The sequence below is a fragment of the Anser anser genome (genome assembly GCF_964211835.1).
Source record: "Anser anser genome assembly, chromosome: 7".
In the NCBI taxonomy this organism is placed as follows: Eukaryota; Metazoa; Chordata; class Aves; order Anseriformes; family Anatidae; genus Anser; species Anser anser.
Window position 1 is genome coordinate 36,288,694 of NC_139727.1, and position 18,963 is coordinate 36,307,656.

The window sequence follows — 18,963 nt, forward strand, 5'->3', positions numbered from 1 at the left end:
AAAAAAAAAAAAAAGAGTGAGAAAAACAGAAAGGAAGTTTAATCCCCATTTTGACATTTGCCATATACTCCCTGGATTTATAGTCTAGTGTTTCAGAGTGCTGTAGTGAAACACCATCTACACAGAAGAAATTGAACATTAGTGTGCTCACAGCACTGTGATTTGAGGAAACATTGGGGGAAAAAAAAAAAAAAGGCTTTCAATTAAACTTTTGAAGAAAATGGGTAAATAATTGTTTAGATACATTTGCATAGAGAATGCCCAGAGCTTTACACAGAAGGCATTGAAAATTTGGAATGTCTACTTTTTATGTAAATTCAGGGTTATGTTTTTCTCTCTCTTCCCCCCCCCCCCCGCCCCCCGGAGGGGATGCATTTATTTATTATTTGGTTGGGTTGGTTTGTGTGGTGGTTTTTTTGTTTGTTTGTTTTTGTTTTTTTTGATTGGTTGTGTTTTTTTGTTTGTTTTTATTTTTTTCCAGCTAACCCAATAAATACAAAACAGAATAAAAATTAGTTTTAATAGATGTGCTGCATTCACAGAACATGCAGCCTGCAATGCATACAGTGGCACTGCAGCAGTGATGGGCATCTTTGAGGAGTTCCTTTTCACATACATTGTTCATTTAGATATCAACAATATTTCTCGCAGATAAATGGATGATAGAAAGCTAGCCAGCTCAGCTTTTATTTTTATTTTTTTCTAGATTCTGCTAAAACAAATTCAAGAATACAGTCTTTGATAACTATGTGCTCTTGGAGAAAGCACCAAGATCAAATCAGTGAGATAAAGGATATTGAAGCATAGGAAAAAAATACCATAGCCATAAAGCAAGCTCCCAGGCAGACTTGACCTTCACAGATGTATGCTGAACCTCCTGCTGGTTGCTGGACACATTAGAAATGACCCTCAGCTGATTTCACAGCAGCCATCAGATAGTGCTGATGTTCTTGTGTTACAGTTTAACTAGTGACCTGAAGAGTACCACACCATCAAATACAAGATCTCACCAGGGCTATGAGGAATTTCTTCCAGTAATTCCTCCAGAAATGGAAGTAGTGGTTCAGGATCTCATGACCTACATTGTGAACTTAACTCATATTGTTACTGAAAGCAGTTTGTTTGTAGAAATTGTTTTTGTATTTACTGTTCCAAACAAAGGAAATTCTTTGTTGTTTTCTTTCACTGGAACATTTTCTTGGAATATTCATTTGTATATTTTTACTTTCTTTTTGTTTGTATGTCTGGATGAGGCATGGAAGAAATTTCAAAACAATGTATGAACCAGGCTTTTCCTTCCCAATATGACATACTAAGCTTCAAAAGACACTCATGTATGTGCACTTGAGACTCTAGACTCTAGCGCTAAGCTAGCACTCTTTGGAAGTGGCCACAGATACAGGGTTCCTGAGTTCTGGGGTGTCCCATTTGATGCAAATGGGTTAGATTTTCAGATGATACTGTGACATTTAATTTCCTAAGCATTTTGTTTGCTGAAACCTTCTGAAGATAGCTATTTCAATCTGAAAAATCTTAACAAATACAACGCTTGAAAATACTTGCTTATTAGTAGTTTTGTCTTTTCCAGATGTGATATGCTGCAGTTTCTCAAAAGTGAGTAATAGATTTATTACTTATTTTGATGCATTCTCTTGGCAGCCATGTGTTTTTATTTTCTGGTGAGGTCTTATGGTGTAAAACTATCAGGAGCTTTCCCAAGCGCCCAGAAAGAGCCTGACAAGGGAGTTCCTTGTGGTTGTTCTATTCCTTCTTGAATGTGATGATACAAATGCAGCATTTCATAGCAGCGCATGTGAAATGCATGTGATGAAAATTTTCCCAGGGCTCCCAGTTCATACATGTATCATACACGGGCATGGAAGGCATTTGAATCCTTTATCACATGCAGACACTGCAGGGTTTGGTAAAACAGTTTCACTTTGAATATGGGTATAAATGTTCTCACCAAATTATTTTTCAAATGAAGTCTTTGGACAGAATTTAGATGAGCTAATCCTTGTAAGTTATAACATATGCCATACCAAGTAGAATGTAACATGTTAAAACTTTGGAAGCCTATTAAGATCCATGGCATTTAACCGAGTTTAATTTAATATTTTTTTTTGAAAGGGGATTCCTCTTTTATGAAATAACAGCAAATTCAGCTTTTCCAGCGTTATGCCTATGTGTAATGGAATCATCCATCAGCATGACTGATGGTCATCCAGGGCTTCATGAAAGAGGTTCTAGCAATTATTGCTAGCTCCTGACTTGTGAGCAAACGGGCATAAGTCAGGAGAGTCCTCCTCTAGCTTTGTATCACGTCAGTTAACTCTACACATAGGGATATAATTTAACAACACCGTAGCCAGAAACTTTGGTGCACTGATACCTGAGCTGACTAGTAAGACAGCCTCTTTTATCTGAAGTGTAAGACTATGTGCCCTGTGTCAGCATTAACTTAGGGCTTGCTGCACATTTTCCAACTGCATAGCATGGATGGGCCTTATATATTACTGGAAATAATATCAGCTGGAGAGCAGGCTTTAAAGAAAATCTTTTTCTAGGTTTCAGAGTCTGGATTCAGTCTGTAATCAAGGTGGAAGTAACAGCAGAACAGAAAGGTTTTTATTCAGTCTAGAAAGAAGCTTATTCTTAAACAGTGGCCTACTCTTGTATCTAGAACCTATATAATTATAATAGAATCATAGAATATCCAAGTTGGAAGGAGCCCACAAGGATCATCAAATCCAACTCCCGGGTCCCCAAAGGACCACCCTCCAAAAAATAAATAAATAAATTCAGACCAGGTGTCCAAACACTTCTTGAACTCTGGCAGGCTTGGTGCTGTGACCACTTCCCTTGGGAGCCTGTTCCAGTGTCCGACCACCTCATTATGGTACTGTAATTAGGATTTTTGTTCCATTTTATACCACACTGACACTCTAATTAAAGGTGTTCAGCTAACAAAGGAAACTAGATTTTTTTTTTGTTGTTATTGTTAAAAAAGAGGATGTTTATTTCTCAGTGGTAATTTTAAAAAACTCTTGGGCGGTAAAATGGAAGGACACTTGTACTCTGGAAAGGTGAAGAAGAGAAAGGATCCTATAACGATAGAAACACAAACCTAAAAGAGGAATTTGGGTAGAAATAAGGTGCCTATGCTACTGTTTTGCTATATCTATACGTCCCTTGTATTGGTATAAGCAGAATGCAATTGGTTGCAGAGCCTTCCCACAGCTGGGTGTCTTTGAAGGGCTTAACTGAGGCAGTTAAACAGGATAATCCAATAAATGGAAATACAGGAGAAGGTGCTTTGATGTAATAATTGCATCTTGGCTTCGGTCATTCTTTTTTTATTATTATTTTTTTCTCCCCCCTGTCCTGAGGTTCTACAACATCCTGTAATTCATGGGGGTCATATCTCTGAGGAAATGGTACTTCGGATGAGTATGACTGCAAGGATGCACTAGAGAAATGGAAGACAGAGAGTGCTAGAGTCCACAAGTTTTGAGGAAGACGATAGCACAAGAGCATACCATGGTCGACTGCAGACAGCATCCTGTTTTGTGATACTCTGTTCTGACCAGCCATGGGGAGGTATAATCTAGCCTCCTGTTTTCCATAATATTGCTATCTACCAAGTAAATAAATATGAGCAGCTCTTGAAGGTATGTGAAACTGCATGGTAGAGCCAGCCACAAGTTACAGCATTCTCAGCTCACCATCTGATTTAGCTTGAGGAGCAGAGATACAGTTTCTCTGTAATCATGAGGGCAGTGAACATGTTTAAACTCACTCACATATAACTTCAAATTGATCAAGCAAAATCATCCAGGATTTTGTTCATTATAAATGTATTCTAGTTTACTGAGCAATTAGCAATTCACTATTTATGTGTCATCATTCAGGAATTCCAATGCGCCTTATTCTACAGAATTTTGCCTTGCGTTGGAAATAGGACCAGTGTACCCCAGCAGGGCACCAGCCAGTACTGAAAAGTTCAGGGAGTGACCTTTCCGAGAGCTTGTTCCATGACCCACTTTGATTGCTGAGGCACTATCACAAAATCCCTGGCCATTTCCCACCTGCTGTAAATGACACTAAATATAGAGCTGACACAACAGTTTACTAGAAAACATAATTACAGGGCCATTTTTCTTCAACAAATTAATGTTAAACAGAGGTTCCATTCAAGGAACAGATGGCAAATACCAGGTAATACAGATACAGATTAAGCAACGTTGGCAACAGTTGATACATTTACACAAAGCACAAAGATAGTAGGTGCTAAGTGTTCCTTAAAAATATGCTTGAATCATGAAAAACAAAATCCTTTCATGGATCTAGTTCTAAATTTGTTCAGATGCAAAGGCAGGGCAAAGGGCTCCCAAGATTTCTGCCTATGAACATGTAAAGTCCACTCTACTAAATATTTTGACGGTTTTCTTATAATTTCTGTTTTTACTAAGTTATGATATCAAACATAATTTGCTTGAGCAGGGAAGTCAAGTGGTTGGAGCACAAGAATTACAGCTGAAATGTTTGTGCTTTTCCAGGAGAAGTAACTGCTGTCTTTAGATTAGTACAGCAAGATCTCGTTTGCCTAAGAAATAACAAAGATTTCAGCCTTTACATGATATAGTGCAAACTGTTGTGTGAAGCAACAGACTCCCCACACTTCAGCTAAACATGTAAACACAGCCTGCATCAAAATACCTTCTTCTTCACATTGCTCATATCTGCTGAATTGCTATTTCGTTTCATGTTATATCCATAGCCTTCATCAGTGTAGAAGCAACTAAAAACCTTTTTCTTGCATCGCCTTTACTTTCCCACAGGTCTGGATGGGGCTGGTAATGTTTCAGTCCCTGGGATTTGGATGAATGCTTTAGGACCAGCCTGGGAGAGAATTTCTAGGAAAAGTGCAGCAGAAGGTATCCCTGCTTCCTTGATTGGCTTGGCAAGTGTCAGAAATATGCTTGTTAAAAACTTGTTTTTCCCTTTATATTGTAACAATATCCAGGGGAATTTCCATAATTACTTTAAAAAGACTTTGGATATGAAGTCAGCTGACCTGTTCTCTGTCAGACCCTACCTCTACTCTTGACACCAGCTGTGGCCAGGTGAAGGAGACAGTGGAAAACAGGCTGGGGGGGACTGGACAACAGTGTTGAAAAAGGCTATCTGCTACATAATTGGATCTTCCCAAACTCGAGAAACATGATTTCAGGCTCTCTTGGAACCCTCATGAAAGAAACTCAAAGAGCAGCAGTGATTCAAACAGGGAGAGCTTGTCTTTTCTGTTTGTTTGTTTCACCTTTAGTCTGCTTCCCTCATTTTCTTTGTATGTTCTCTCCCTGTCTTTGTGTGTATTTTGAGGTATGTAAATGTATACAAGTACACTTATACAGACAAGAACTCTTGCTTTGAAATTATTACTCAAGTATCTGGGGAAGAAAAGCCAGTGAATGGATCTTATACACTAAAATAAAATAAAACTAGACAAAGAAAAGCTGGATTTATTACAAAACTAAAAGCCCAGAGCAATGCATGAAAACCAATTTGCTTTAACTACAGTAATAATTCTCTGAGGCAGATTATATGGGCCCCTTACACATGAGTTACACTTCAATAGTAAAATGCAACTCAATCTAGCAAGGAGATACTGCTCCGATGTTTGGAGCTGGTAAACTCCCTTGCTAGAAAGAACATCTCTGAGAATCACTACACAGTCTAGCAGCAACTTTTCAAACACACAAGATCATAGATTTTTCAGCTATACATTTTTGGATTTTTAACATTACTCATGTACTTACAGTAATATACAGATATTATTTTCCAAAATAACTACAAACTTGCTTGTTGTTTGCTTCCCTTGATTCAGTGAATTCACCTGGGTAACACCTAACCAGCACAAAAAATATATGTAATTTTGGCTAGCAGCTTGAATAAACACATCCCTTCCCATCCAGGCTACATAAACATATTGGGTGCTGCCTGCTCTAAAACACCTTTACTCTTTCTTAGGCATTTGTATAATCTACTGAAAGATGCCTTGGAAACTTTGAGGTTCTAGCACAACCGAAAGTGCTAACTCCAGACATTTAATGTAGTTTTTTTTCTCAGTCTCCCTCTCTCGTGTTCCACTTGGAAAGGATTTTTACCACCATTTATTTTATTTAAGCCCCACTTTAGAATTAAATAAGGTTATCATTCTCCCAGTTTATTTTTTCCTGTCCCATCTTTGTTTTCTATCCTTTTGGAAGACTGCTTTTCCTGTTTTCCCACTTGGCATGCATACAGTAAATTTTTTAGTTGCCTCCAAGGCTGCAAGACTAAAAGGTCCCAGAGGAGTTGGGTGCTTGATTGGAAAGACACAAGCAATGTAGAAACCCTACTTCTCTGTGTTAGAGTTAGCAGAAATGTGTATTGCAAGGATTTCAAAAGGAAACTACAGTGTCATAGGCACCAGCTTCCCAAGAGCTATCTCAAATCCCTTTACCTCCTTTGAAAACCCCCAGTTTGTGCATTTGACTCATGTACATCGTGACATCCTGGCGTAAGTACTTTATGAATAATTGTAATGGTCTGAAAGACAGCTTGTGTGAGAGCTTTGCTCATAAAACACGACACCGGTCACGAGTCCTGCTGTGGTCACAAGCTGTGGGATAGCACAAATTTATCATAGCAAATCTCTTCTTACAACCATAAGCAGCAATGTGGAGTGTTGCTCTGGGAGGTATATTCTCATCTGGAAGAACCATATAGATAGCAAGAAGTAAATTGTTTATTTTTTAAACTATACAACAATTAATGAAATAACAGCAGTTTACAAAGGTTACATAGATTTATTTGGTGATTCTTTCAGGAATTCAAAGCTGTTCTGGAACTTTCTCATTGCTAGGTTTAAGTCAAAATTTTTAGGATAAAGAAAGATGATATTGAGAGCCTCTGCTGAGAAAGAAAGCATTCAGTTTTGGGTGGAGATTTTGCTAGTGCCAAAAGAGACCAGACTAACCAATGCCACTGCTGGTTAGAAGGAGGGTCAGGGATAGAAATTTTGTTGCATAGTTATTTGTAGAAACTAGAACAGTTCCAAAAGAAGAAATTGCCAATCCAACAACCCCATGGCTGAGTATAAAAATGGTAGTCAAATGACTTGAACTAAGGTTATTACAGCTGTAATCTAACAAAGTGGCAGTCATCATCCCTATTTCTTAATTTCAATCAGTTTTGGTATGTCTAAATTGAATCCCAGGAGGTCCTCTGTTCCTGCAGATGTACATTACTGCAGTGACTGCATCTTTATGGAAATCCTACACTGAGCACATGTACTTCTTGTGCTTCGTGTGCTAATGGGTCAGATGAAATCAGCTAAATGAGAAGACCATTTGAACTGTCTTATCAGTGTATTGCCTTTGAAGCAAAGAAACCAAAACTAGAATTTAGGGCAGAATTGCTTAAGAACTTAGCCAGTAACTTATTTACTTTATTATTAATGGTAGATTTAAAAGGACAGTCACACCCAAATTGAGCTTTGCACTATACACATACATAGATGAAGTCCCTGCCCCAATAAGCAAACAATTGGAAAGAATTTATTTCCTCATCTCTTTATTTCTTGACAACAATGAAAGTTTCAAATGTAGACACTGAAGATTTAATTTCCATCTCCAGTGCTAACTATATTGATATATACCTTTCAGTGTACTTCTGCCTTCATGAAACAAGGAAATGTTTTAGATTTATAGTTAACTGAAAAACTAGTGATGACACATTGACACAAGTAATTCATTTTACTATCTGTCCTAACAACTTTTTTTTTTTTTCCTGTTAGTGGTTTTCTTTCTGGTATAAGTAATGGAAATTATATGTTGCAATAGTTAATTAGTATATATTCCATATTGTGAGCCAGGAAAATTTCTGACTACCTGTAAACTCTTCTTACTGTCCTGATTGTAATCAATTTCTGTTTCTACACTTCAGTAGATATTATTAAAATAAAATTTCTTATTAGAGATAATCAGGATATTTCTTACCAAAAAAAAAAAGACAACCTAATGCTTTTTAGGTGGTCTAAGAACAAAAGAAGTCTTTCATTTCTCAACTTCTCACACAATTGTATCACTTTGGTCTGATCCTCTGACCAAAGTTTTAGACGCTTAAATGGGATTGAAGCAGAATTTAGGTGCCAAATCCCGAGAACAGGATGCCCCAGCTCTTGCATGGGCCTCCAGGTGTCAAGGATCAATGTCACACTTTGACAACTGGCCAGTCATTTCGGCCCTGTCGTTGCCTGTGAGAATGAAGAGCAGAGCTCTGCCCTGCTTGGGAGCAGAGATGTGTGATCAGCTGTGATGCTGCTGCAAGGACATCCCAAAAGATCCTGTTTTAGAGCACAGCAGTGTCAAATGTTTTTCTGGAGAGGACTGGTGTCTACTGTGGACTTTTCCAGTCTGACTCCAATTATGGCTTTGACCAAGTTCTTCACAATAAAATGTTTTAGTGTTCACAGTGTATGACAGATTGCTGAGCATCTAGCTTGAAGTCACATCAATTTGAGTTGCTGATGTTAAATAAATAAATAAATACAACTCTACAGCTTCACCTGTAGGTGGCAAGAACTACGGCTCCCTACTTCATAGCCCAGAGCTGTAGCCAGCTGTTGGAAGTACCTTAGCTACCTCCTGCCTCTGACACACAGCTTTTTCTAAGGCTTTCGCCGCACAATACTTATGCTCTTACTTGTAAAAGCAAAACTTTGATTATACCATGTTTTAGAAAAAAATCTTGATGAAGCTACCAATCCCTTCTAGCTAAGCAGACCTTTGTAGAACCAGTGAGCATATTTCTCTGAGAAAATTCTTTTTACTTTGAATTACACTGGGCCCTTTTACTTATGACTACTATAGAAGGTATTTATTCTAGAAGGTATTTTTTTGGTAATCCAGAGCTTCTCTCTGAGTGTTACGCTCATTTTATGTGTTCAGACTTTCCTGCACATGGATTGCCAGCCTGGAAGCAGGCACAGCATCTTGAGCAGCAGCATTTGAACCAGCTGCGTGCTGCGGCACAGGTGAAGGGTGAGTGGCACAGTGCAAAGGCTGCACCCTCCCCACGTGTCCCCTCCCCGGTGAGCCCTGTGACTCACAGGCACGTGCTCCTTGCTGCTGCGGCAGGCCCGCAAGTCGATGCAAGAGACGATTTGCCTCACCCAGTCAGATCCCCAAATTAAAACCAAGACTGGCAGTACATCAAGTACCAGAATGTGTTCCAGGTTTAAGCAAATGCATAATGGCAGGTGTACGATGGAATTTAGGTCAGGCAGGCAAGAATGATCAACAACACTGAGCCACAGGCTCTAATTCTAAATAATCAAGAGACCAGCCAGGGGTTAGTCCTGGCAATTGAAGTGGCACACTGAGAATAATTGCATGTTTGGAAAAACATCCCCTTGGGCCTTTATAGTCAACCCAGATCACTAGAAATGATTGTGATAAAAAGCTTAATGAAATAACCAGGGCTGCTGGTATCTGCCAGAACATCCTGTGCAATAATCCAGGCTCTGCAGAAATGTTTTGGGGGAAGACTAAAGGGTTCCTGAAAAACTAAAACATTGGCAAGTGCAGCTATTTTGATAACTGGGATGCAGATATTTTGAAAGACTCCTATATAAGAAAAAAGGAATCTTATACATCAGCTTTAGCAGAGCACTCAGAGAGGGGAAAAAAAAATCTTAATTACTATGACTGATGTCAAATATTTAAAAACAGTTATTTGGAAAGTTGCTGTTTATTTCATGCAGGTGCTCAGTGAAGCCTTTGCAAGAGAATGAAGATATCTGTAGAAATCTAAAACACATAAAGGAAATATCCTTAGGGTTAAAAAGTAGGATGTAATGTAAATTATTCATAGCTGGAAATTAGTAATTAGTCATTCAGTGACAGAGGAGACAGGAAGCCTAGACAAAGTGTTCATTAAGAGGTTCTAGTCCCCTTTTCAGGCAGGCTGCAAAGTGATAACTAGAGTCATCCGCCAAGGAAAGGCAGCAACACACCCAATTAGGGAGAGGTCATCTTGCAGGACCAGGCTGCAAGTCAGAGCCTCCTATGGCTGTGTGAACAAAGCTGTGTTCTCCATGGGCCCAGCAAGAAACTACATGAAATGCTGCAGACATCGCCCATAGCTGAGTGAACACTGAACAGGGAGTCTTCTGCTCCTTGAAAGATGTCCCTCAGCTAAATCTGTGGGATCACTCACTTAGGATCACGGGAAGCTATAAATGTATAGCATTGGAGTGTCACTGTTTAATGCTGTTCTATTGCTCCCTTCAAGCACAACGGGGCAGGAGCCATAGTGACCTAAGACCCATAAGTATTTATTAATTATGGGGCCCACATGCTCTCTGGGAACTCAAGATATCTGCTCCTGGAAAGTAAACAGTTGGAAAGTATTCAGCTCAATGAGGAAACTGGAAATGTATGAAAATCATATTGTAATAAACAGCACTGCATGAAAAAGCCAGTTATTTTTTTTTAAACGATTCTTGATGTTTTAACATGTTTAGAGAAGGTTTTTACCTAACTAACATTCACTTGCCTTTATGTGGTTTTGTTTGCTTGTTTGTTTGTTTGTTTGTTTGTTTTGGAGGGGGGCTTCTTTGGTAAAAATTTTGAGGTTTGAGATAAATAAACTAGGAAATATAATGAAACTAAATAATTTTAATAAAAATAAATAAATAAAAACATTTAAATAAACAAACTCATCCCCAAAGCATTTGCAACTCTTAGGGCTAAATTTTGAAAAAAAGTAAGTTTGAAAAACATGATTAAAAAAAATCTGCAAAGTTTTCATTTTAACCTGAAAAGGCACTTTTATTTTAAAAGATTGTTAATAACATATATAGCATGTAAGTTCATTTAAGCTATTAAAATAATTATTAATTATTAAATTAACTGCAACAATTTGGTTTCATAGGTTCAATCTATGCAATAGATTTAGAGTGTTACGATATTTCCTAGGGGATGAAAACCTCCATTTGAATTCTCCAGCAAAGAATCCTGAAAGGATCCGACAACTATATTTTAGAGTTTTCAGCAGTAAATCTGCTGTAGCCACTCTAATTTTACTCTGTGTGCACAGTATTAACATGGGTTTCACCCCTGGCTGCTATTGCTTACAATTTGAGAAGCAGGAAAACTGAATGAGTGTCAGCTGTATGGTTCTCAGTGCCGGAGGAAATTTAAAAACTGTGTGTATTTGTCACCTGCAAATTCTCAAAGCACTAGGTAAGGGCTGAGCGCATATTTATACTACGAAACTTAATTAGGGCATTACTTATGTAATCTACTTATTTGGTAGAAAGGCAAACCATAAAGATACTTCTCAGCACACTGTGTATAAGCTGTCTGCATGTCATACAGCCGAAGAGAAAAAGTACATAAGGTCGAGGGCAACTATAGTATACAAGGAAACAGTGTTAAATTAGGGCACATATCTGTAGGTCAATAAATGGTTTCAGCAGAGTTGAAAAATGAGGGAAAGAAGATTTAGGAGACACAAATAATTATCTAATGAAGTTTTGGCATGCAGACACTCTCAGTATAGAATCAGTCAAATAGCTTATTTGAACTAAAGCTGGCCAGTTTTTGCTATATGAGTAGCATAGCGGTAAGGATCATTTTTACAGGCCAGAGGGAGGAAATTAGAAGATTACATATAAATCAACAGAATTGGAAAAATGTAATAATATAGTATTCTGACAAATACTGTTTTAAAATACATTCACTTATTTAAAAGCCTGTACCAAAGCTGCATATAAACTCACAAGCTACCAAGAGTTTGAATAAGAGACTCTGGGGCTTTACTCATAAAAATGTGCTGACATGGTTGGGTCAAATTTTTTCCATTAAGTTTAATGGTAGAATCAGAACGTACATCCATGCATGGCTTGAAAAGAAAAATGTCCAATTTGTGAAGTCTGGTACCAGCCAGTGAATGAGATTAAGAGAATGGGAATTTAACCTAGGGAAAAGCTCCTGTTTTTCTCCCATAAAAATGAGTGATTGTATTGTCAGCAGCAAATTCAGTGCTATTCTAGTGACTGGTAGAACTATCATGTTGCATGCCAATGTAAAGCTGTTTACAAACATAGACATATTTTCTTCCTCCTAACTTTATTTTCTTGACTGTGTTTATTTTGAAAACAAAAATGCCACAAAAAGTGAGAAAGAAATGGAATAAGAGTCAAAGAATTATCTGTGGTCAGCCACCTCAGCTTAGCAATTTTCTACTTTTTTTAGTGTAAATGGACTTGACCACAAAACTCTAATTTGATTTTAGTTACCTTAAAGACTTCTGGGTATGAAGAGCTGGAGTTCTGTTTCTGACCTTGTCATACCCTTTGGGATCTGTTGAAAACACATAGGCATGTCTAAACAAGGACAGACCACTGTTGTTTTGAGACCAGCCTGGTCTCAAACATAATCCAGCTTTGGTCCAGAAGCTGGGTAGCCACTTTAGAGCCATTATAATTCCTTGGTTAAGGTATCTGTATTGTTCCCAGAGATGTAGTTTAAAACTGACTAGGTCAGAAGGTAGGCAAAACCATCACTTCTGCACCAGTTTGTGTAGACTCCCTTCTAGCAAAAAAAATATGGATAGGAGCTATTATTTGTGGTGCCATCACTTTTATACCTTTTGGTTCCTTCATAGCACTGTTTTAATAAAAATGTTTTTAGTATTTTCAAAGGAGAAGGAACAGAATAGCAAGTTCATAGTGAATTTATAAAACCATACACACTGCTGTAAGGACAGTCATTTATTTAAGTACCGTGATGCTAAAATAAAATAAATTTTCAGAACAGCTTTGAACCTGGGGAGATGATTATGATACAGTCCTCAGTAAGATCTAAAGATCATTCAGGCATGTAAACAATGGTCATGTGAAGTATAAATGGGGACTTTGGCAGTTAGATTCCCTGTATCTGTATAGAATTGCATATGGCCAAAGGGATTATCTACTCCAGCATTCATAAATCTTTTAATCGATATGTTCCTGAATGCAGTTACTCTAGTAATACTCCTTTAGAATCTTTTATCAGAAATATAATAAAAAGTAGATATTATTCTCTGAGAGTGATGCCACTAACCAGAAAGCCCTTAGAACATTTGCACTGTAAAAAATAATTTTCCAGAACTCATGTTTTGTCAATTTTGTAAACATTGTATGTAACAAAATGTACCATTTCTATGATGGAAGTTACTGAAATGGCAATTTAAATTCCAGTTCCCATAATCTAATCATTATATCATGAAGGAGTAACAAAGCTTGATAAAAAGTTGCCTCAGGATTTTTATGTGTTGATCGTACCCATGCAGTCATATATCTCCCATTTCCCAGTGTAGAATTATTCACATGGGAAAATCATGAGGTGATGTACTATTCTGGTCACCTGAGACATTTGTTCTTTACAGTAACTGGAAAAGAGCTGAAGCATGACAAAGTGGCAATCACACAGTAATCATTCTCAGCTCCCACATGGGAAGCCATCAGATCCGCTAAGACTCTTCCAGAAAAGAGGCAGCCGACGAGGGTAATGACAAGGTCTATAAAATCGTGAATGATGATATGGTAGATGCTAAAGGTTTTCACTGGTTTAAGAGGAAATTGGACAAGTTCATGGAATAGAAATCCACTGAGGGTTATTAAATCATTGAAACCACATCTGAAGCTGGGAGCAGGGAGAGTTTGAGTGAGGAAATCATCTGTGCTTGTTCTCTTGTTGCTCTTTGCCTATGGACATCATCAGAGGGAGTGCTCTTGGATAGTCAAACCGCCAGTGTAACCCCGTCCTTAAATTTTTATGTGATGAAAAGCTGTGGAAACTGCTATCAGTTCAAGCCTTCATGACCAGTATGACTCCCCTCTACAGAAAGATATATATATATATATGTATATATAATATTTTGATATATATATATCAAAATTTGATAGTGATATGGTAAATAAACAAGTTTATATATATATATGCATATATAATATATATAAATATATAACTTATACATTATATAATATATAAATAATATATAAATATTATAAATAATATTAAAATATATAAAATATAAAAATATTAATATAAAAGTATTAAAATGTTATATAAAGTATATATAATAAAAATATTATAGATAATATCACAAACAATATGTAAATATTTTATATATTATATAAATAATATAATATATGTATGCATATATATAAAAACCTGTTTATACATATATAAACTTGTTTATTTGCCATATCACTCTCAAATTTTCAAATGGGTGTTTGAACAAATAAACAAATAGGCTAAGATTTTGTTTTAATGCCCGAAGTTGCAATTTTACTGGAACTGCCTTTGAAGAACCAAAACAGACAGCAAATATTTTTATGAGTCAATCTGCTTAAATGAAAATAGGACTGATCTTTGCATATTTTGCAGTCTCTGCTTCTTTGATGACTGAAGAGAGAGGTTCAACCATTTGCCTACTCTGAAATAGGACCATGGGAAAAGCTGTTTTTCATAATCCAGTTATGGATTATGTTCTAAGCATTCTTGAGAAAGTCGTTGGGGATTCTTGAAGATTCAGATGATAAATTAATACAAACAATCACTGTAGGAACACTAGATAGTGTTACCAAAACCAAAACTGTTGCATGGTATGAAATGCAGGTTTGCTCTCACTGCGATTAGTGACAGTGACACCATCACCTTCAGAGTTGCACGAGTCTCTGCACAATGCCTTGACGAGGGTGAGGCAACTATCTACCTCTAGGGAACTGCAGGTAAGAGTAGAAGGAGAGATTTTAACCTCAGACTTTACCATCTACCCACACAAGCCACAAGCCTAAGGAAGAACTACACTGGAGAAGCTACTTTCACTTCAAATACAATCGCAGATAAGATGAAAGTTAATCCTTCACTAGGGAGGGATGCTAATGAATTGAAACTCTAGATAATACCAAGAAAATGTTGGCTCTGGGAACATACAATGGGTGGGCCAACTGCTTACTAATGCCAAAATCAAGTACAAATATTTAAAGACAAAATCATCTGGAAATTACAGGGTTAGAGATAAAACAACTAATAAAAAGAGATAATTTGTACCAAGATAGTGACAGAGGTGGAAAAGCCCTCATTTTATTGACTGTTCTTATTAGAGCTATAAAATGCAAATGCTGTGCACACATGTGTCTGCCATCTGCAGGGCCTGGCAGCCTGCAGGCTGGCTGCACGGGCAATCAAATTTTCACATTATGAATGATAAGAAAGCAGTACAGTGGCAGAGGTGGCTCACGACATGCTCTGCCATGCAGGTGGTGTTTACAGCTAAGCACCTTTTTGGAATGAACTCTTGAGGTCAAAACAATCCAGGGAGTCATTTGAGCAGAGAGGCAAACAATATTAAAGTAAATATGAGCTCATTGTAACCCTGGCTGCTCAGGCCGTTGTGTTTATGGCAGACTTCCCAGAGCAGGTCCCCTTTGTAGTCCTGCAACACACCTGCCACTTTTACAGCACAAGCTCACACCTCTGTTTTCACATTGGCAATTCATCTGTATGCCCTGCTTGTGCTTGCAGGTTGGGCAGCCAAAGGAACGAGCATTCACACTCACACTTAATATCACTTAAATGCATTGCATAGCAGAGAAATAGATTTAAAAATTAGCTTGTAGAGGCAAAAATCAGGTCTATTTAAAAGAAATTTTAAAAAATATAGAATACCAAGTCTTTGAGAAACAGTAGTGTACATCAAATGGTTTATAGCTGTTACTACCAGACTGGAAAAAAGTTCTGTATTTGACCTCAGCTTTCAGACACAGCTATGTTCAAAGATGTGTTATTCGGTGAGATTCAGAGCAGACCTTCACTAGAAAGTTGAATCTGGACACACCTTGTTTGGTGAGATCAACTCTGTAATATTATAACTTGATTTAAATGTGTGAAAAATAGATGGAGTTGAAAAAAATCACACCAGCTAAAGAGCTGCCTAAGTGAAAGGTCTTTAATTCTGAATACATGATTTAATGTTGATTTAGAACAGTGCCCTGCAGTGGTATCAGAGTTTGTGTCTATTAATATTGACCAATATCTAGTCTTTCTAGACCAGTTAATTTTATATTTTCTTCTGTATGGTTCTGAGCAGAGCTACAGTTAACAGTAACTTACTGTGTTACCAGTTTCTGTGCAGGCAGAAGGTATTCCTGGCTCTTTACATCTTTTGCAATGCATCCACCTTCCCCTTTAATTATTTTATTTTTTTGTAGTTTTTGTTGTAGTAATCAAAAAGTGATGCTTCTCAGCAAGCAAGCTGTGTTTACAAAGCTCATTGAGCAAAAAAAGTCTTTTAGAAAATATTTATTTGTGAAAATGATATCTTGTTCTGAATATGACAGAAAACTCAGAAGTGAAAACCTAAGAATTTTGAGCTTTCATCATTATTTTAAAGCGGCAGTTGCTTAGGACTAGGAGGGATTGTTGCTCTGTTCACTATAATTGAGTGCAGTCAAAGACCTGACTCAGCAAAGCATAGCTATCAGTAAGGAAATAGCTTATCTGCTCAAAATACTGTGAAAAATACAGTGGCGAGACCATGGCAGATATTTTTAGATACTTACTATAGAAAATAAGTGCATGGGAAAGATATAAAGTAAATGATGAGGAAGACATTTGGGTCATCTTTTAACTGAATCAAAAGCAGAATTTTGTGTAGCTAAAGGTCAAGTTTGGTAAACACATTCGGCTGCTTAGTATCAGGGAACCCTTACTCATTTTCTGCTTGAAGGCAGCAGATAAGAAAAATGCACTGCCAGCTTTTTCAATGATGCTAGATCCTTAAAGCTGCTTTTCGACACAGATGGAGCAGAGATGGGATAGTCTCCTCTTTCTTTCTAATAATAGCTATCATTCATAGGAATTAGATTTCCCAGGGTACTTCAGTACTTCTCATGTATATACATTTACATATATATAGTATGTGAAAAAAAAAATTATGTATATGTATGAAAATGCCCATTTAACACGGACTATTCAGTACCTCCTTTAGAGGGCTTCCTGGGCTTCATGCTGCGCTGCAGGACAGAGCGTGCGCTGCACGGCTGCAGGGATTTATTTCAACTTGCATGGCAATCTACTGTGAAATTTTGATTTTTTTCAGTGCTCAGTGGCTGTTCCCAGCAGGAAATGAGTTTTATGAATGCTAATGATACACGATTGGAGCCCACTACACAGCGCTTTTCGCTCTGCTGTGGAGGAAGCCTCATCAGCTCTGTGCCAGCATAGCACGTCTCCTTCCCCCTCTGCCCCAAGGGCTTTAGAGAAAGCCCCAGTGCCTGCGTAGGATTAGTATTAGGAGCAGCAATCTGTGGAGCCTTCTGGGGCAGAAATTGCCCCCTCCAGCCCAAATACATCAGTGCTGCAGTGCCCCCGCTGCGCCAAGGAGGGGGTTCTTTGCAGTCCTACCCTCTCCTTTTGGCAAATCCCCCAGACACGGTGGTGTAGCACCACTGCTCCACACAAACTGCACTTTGAGGAGGTCTCAAAGGACATGGAGCCAGCCCAGAGGACACCAACATGGATGGCCTCGTGGCCACCGAGCCTGTACAGGATTCTTGGTAGGGCACAAAGCAGGCTGCCCTGCAAGGGCAAGAGGTGCTGCCCAAAACATCAGTAGTTTGAAGATGTAGACAAAATGAGTAAAGTAAAAATAAAATAGGACTTATTAATCTTATCTGACAAAGTTTTCCTGGGTTTTGACTGTGTATTTATTTAATCTTGGACATAAAGAGAAAAGTGATATCTTTTTTTTCCTTCTATTTTATTTTATTTTATTTTATTTTATTTTATTTTATTTTATTTTATTTTATTTTATTTTATTTATTTTATTTTATTTTATTTTATTTTATTTTATTTTATTCTATTCTATTCTATTCTATTCTATTCTATTTTATTTTATTTTTGTATTGTACTAAACTATTAAAATAGGATTCACCTTCAAGAAATACTCATGGGAAAAGCATTTTGCATTGAACCAAATCACCTCTGCAGATCTGAGGGGAAGTAAGTTTCAGTTTGGTGATCCTTTTTTCCTCACAAGTGTTTTTTTAAACTAATGGGCCAGATGAATCAATGGCACGAACGCTGTGTCCGGTGACGTGGTGTGGGTAGATCAGAAGTCACGGTGCCGCAGTATTAGAAGGCCAAGTGTGTTGTGTGCTATCAGCACAGCTTACAGAAGGGTGAAGGTGGCTCTGTGCCATGTCCCCAATCCCCAGGGCCAATGCCCTGTCCCAGGGGAAGCACACAGCAATCTCTCAACTTCTCTGTCGACTTGCAATACCCGAGTGAGTGGTTGGAGCACGGCACATCCCAGGTGTCTCTGCCCAGAGCACCCCTCCTTGCTCCTTGAGTTATTGCAGTGGTGGCATCTGGATGGTGTCCCACGGGGCCTACACAGCGCAGCACAGCTTGGTGTGCCCAGCTGAGCACGCGCATCTCCTCCGGTACTCTAAGGTGCCCAGTATAGTTTCTGGCACATCACAGTTAACAATAAATAGTCTTGTAGATAAATATTATGCCTCTCCTTTAATCCTGTGGAATAAAGGATGCACGGAGAGCCTAAACAACTCACCTGAGCACAGGCAGGAGTCTGAGGCAAAACCGTTAACAGTGCCCTAAGCATCCTGGCTGCCAGCACAGTGCATCGAGTGAAAGGATTTCTCCCCTCCACAGCGTTAGAGGACAAGAAGCCAACAAACAACATCCATCCCTTTTTAAAGGCCCCTCCCCCGGAAACAACGTGAAGAAATTCCTCAGCAATAAAGTAAGACGGAGAGCTCTGGACTGCTGCTGTGCCAAGCCCCTTATCGGTTTACTTGTTGATGTTGAACAGCCGTGTCTCCTTCAAAGGCGAGCAGAGGAA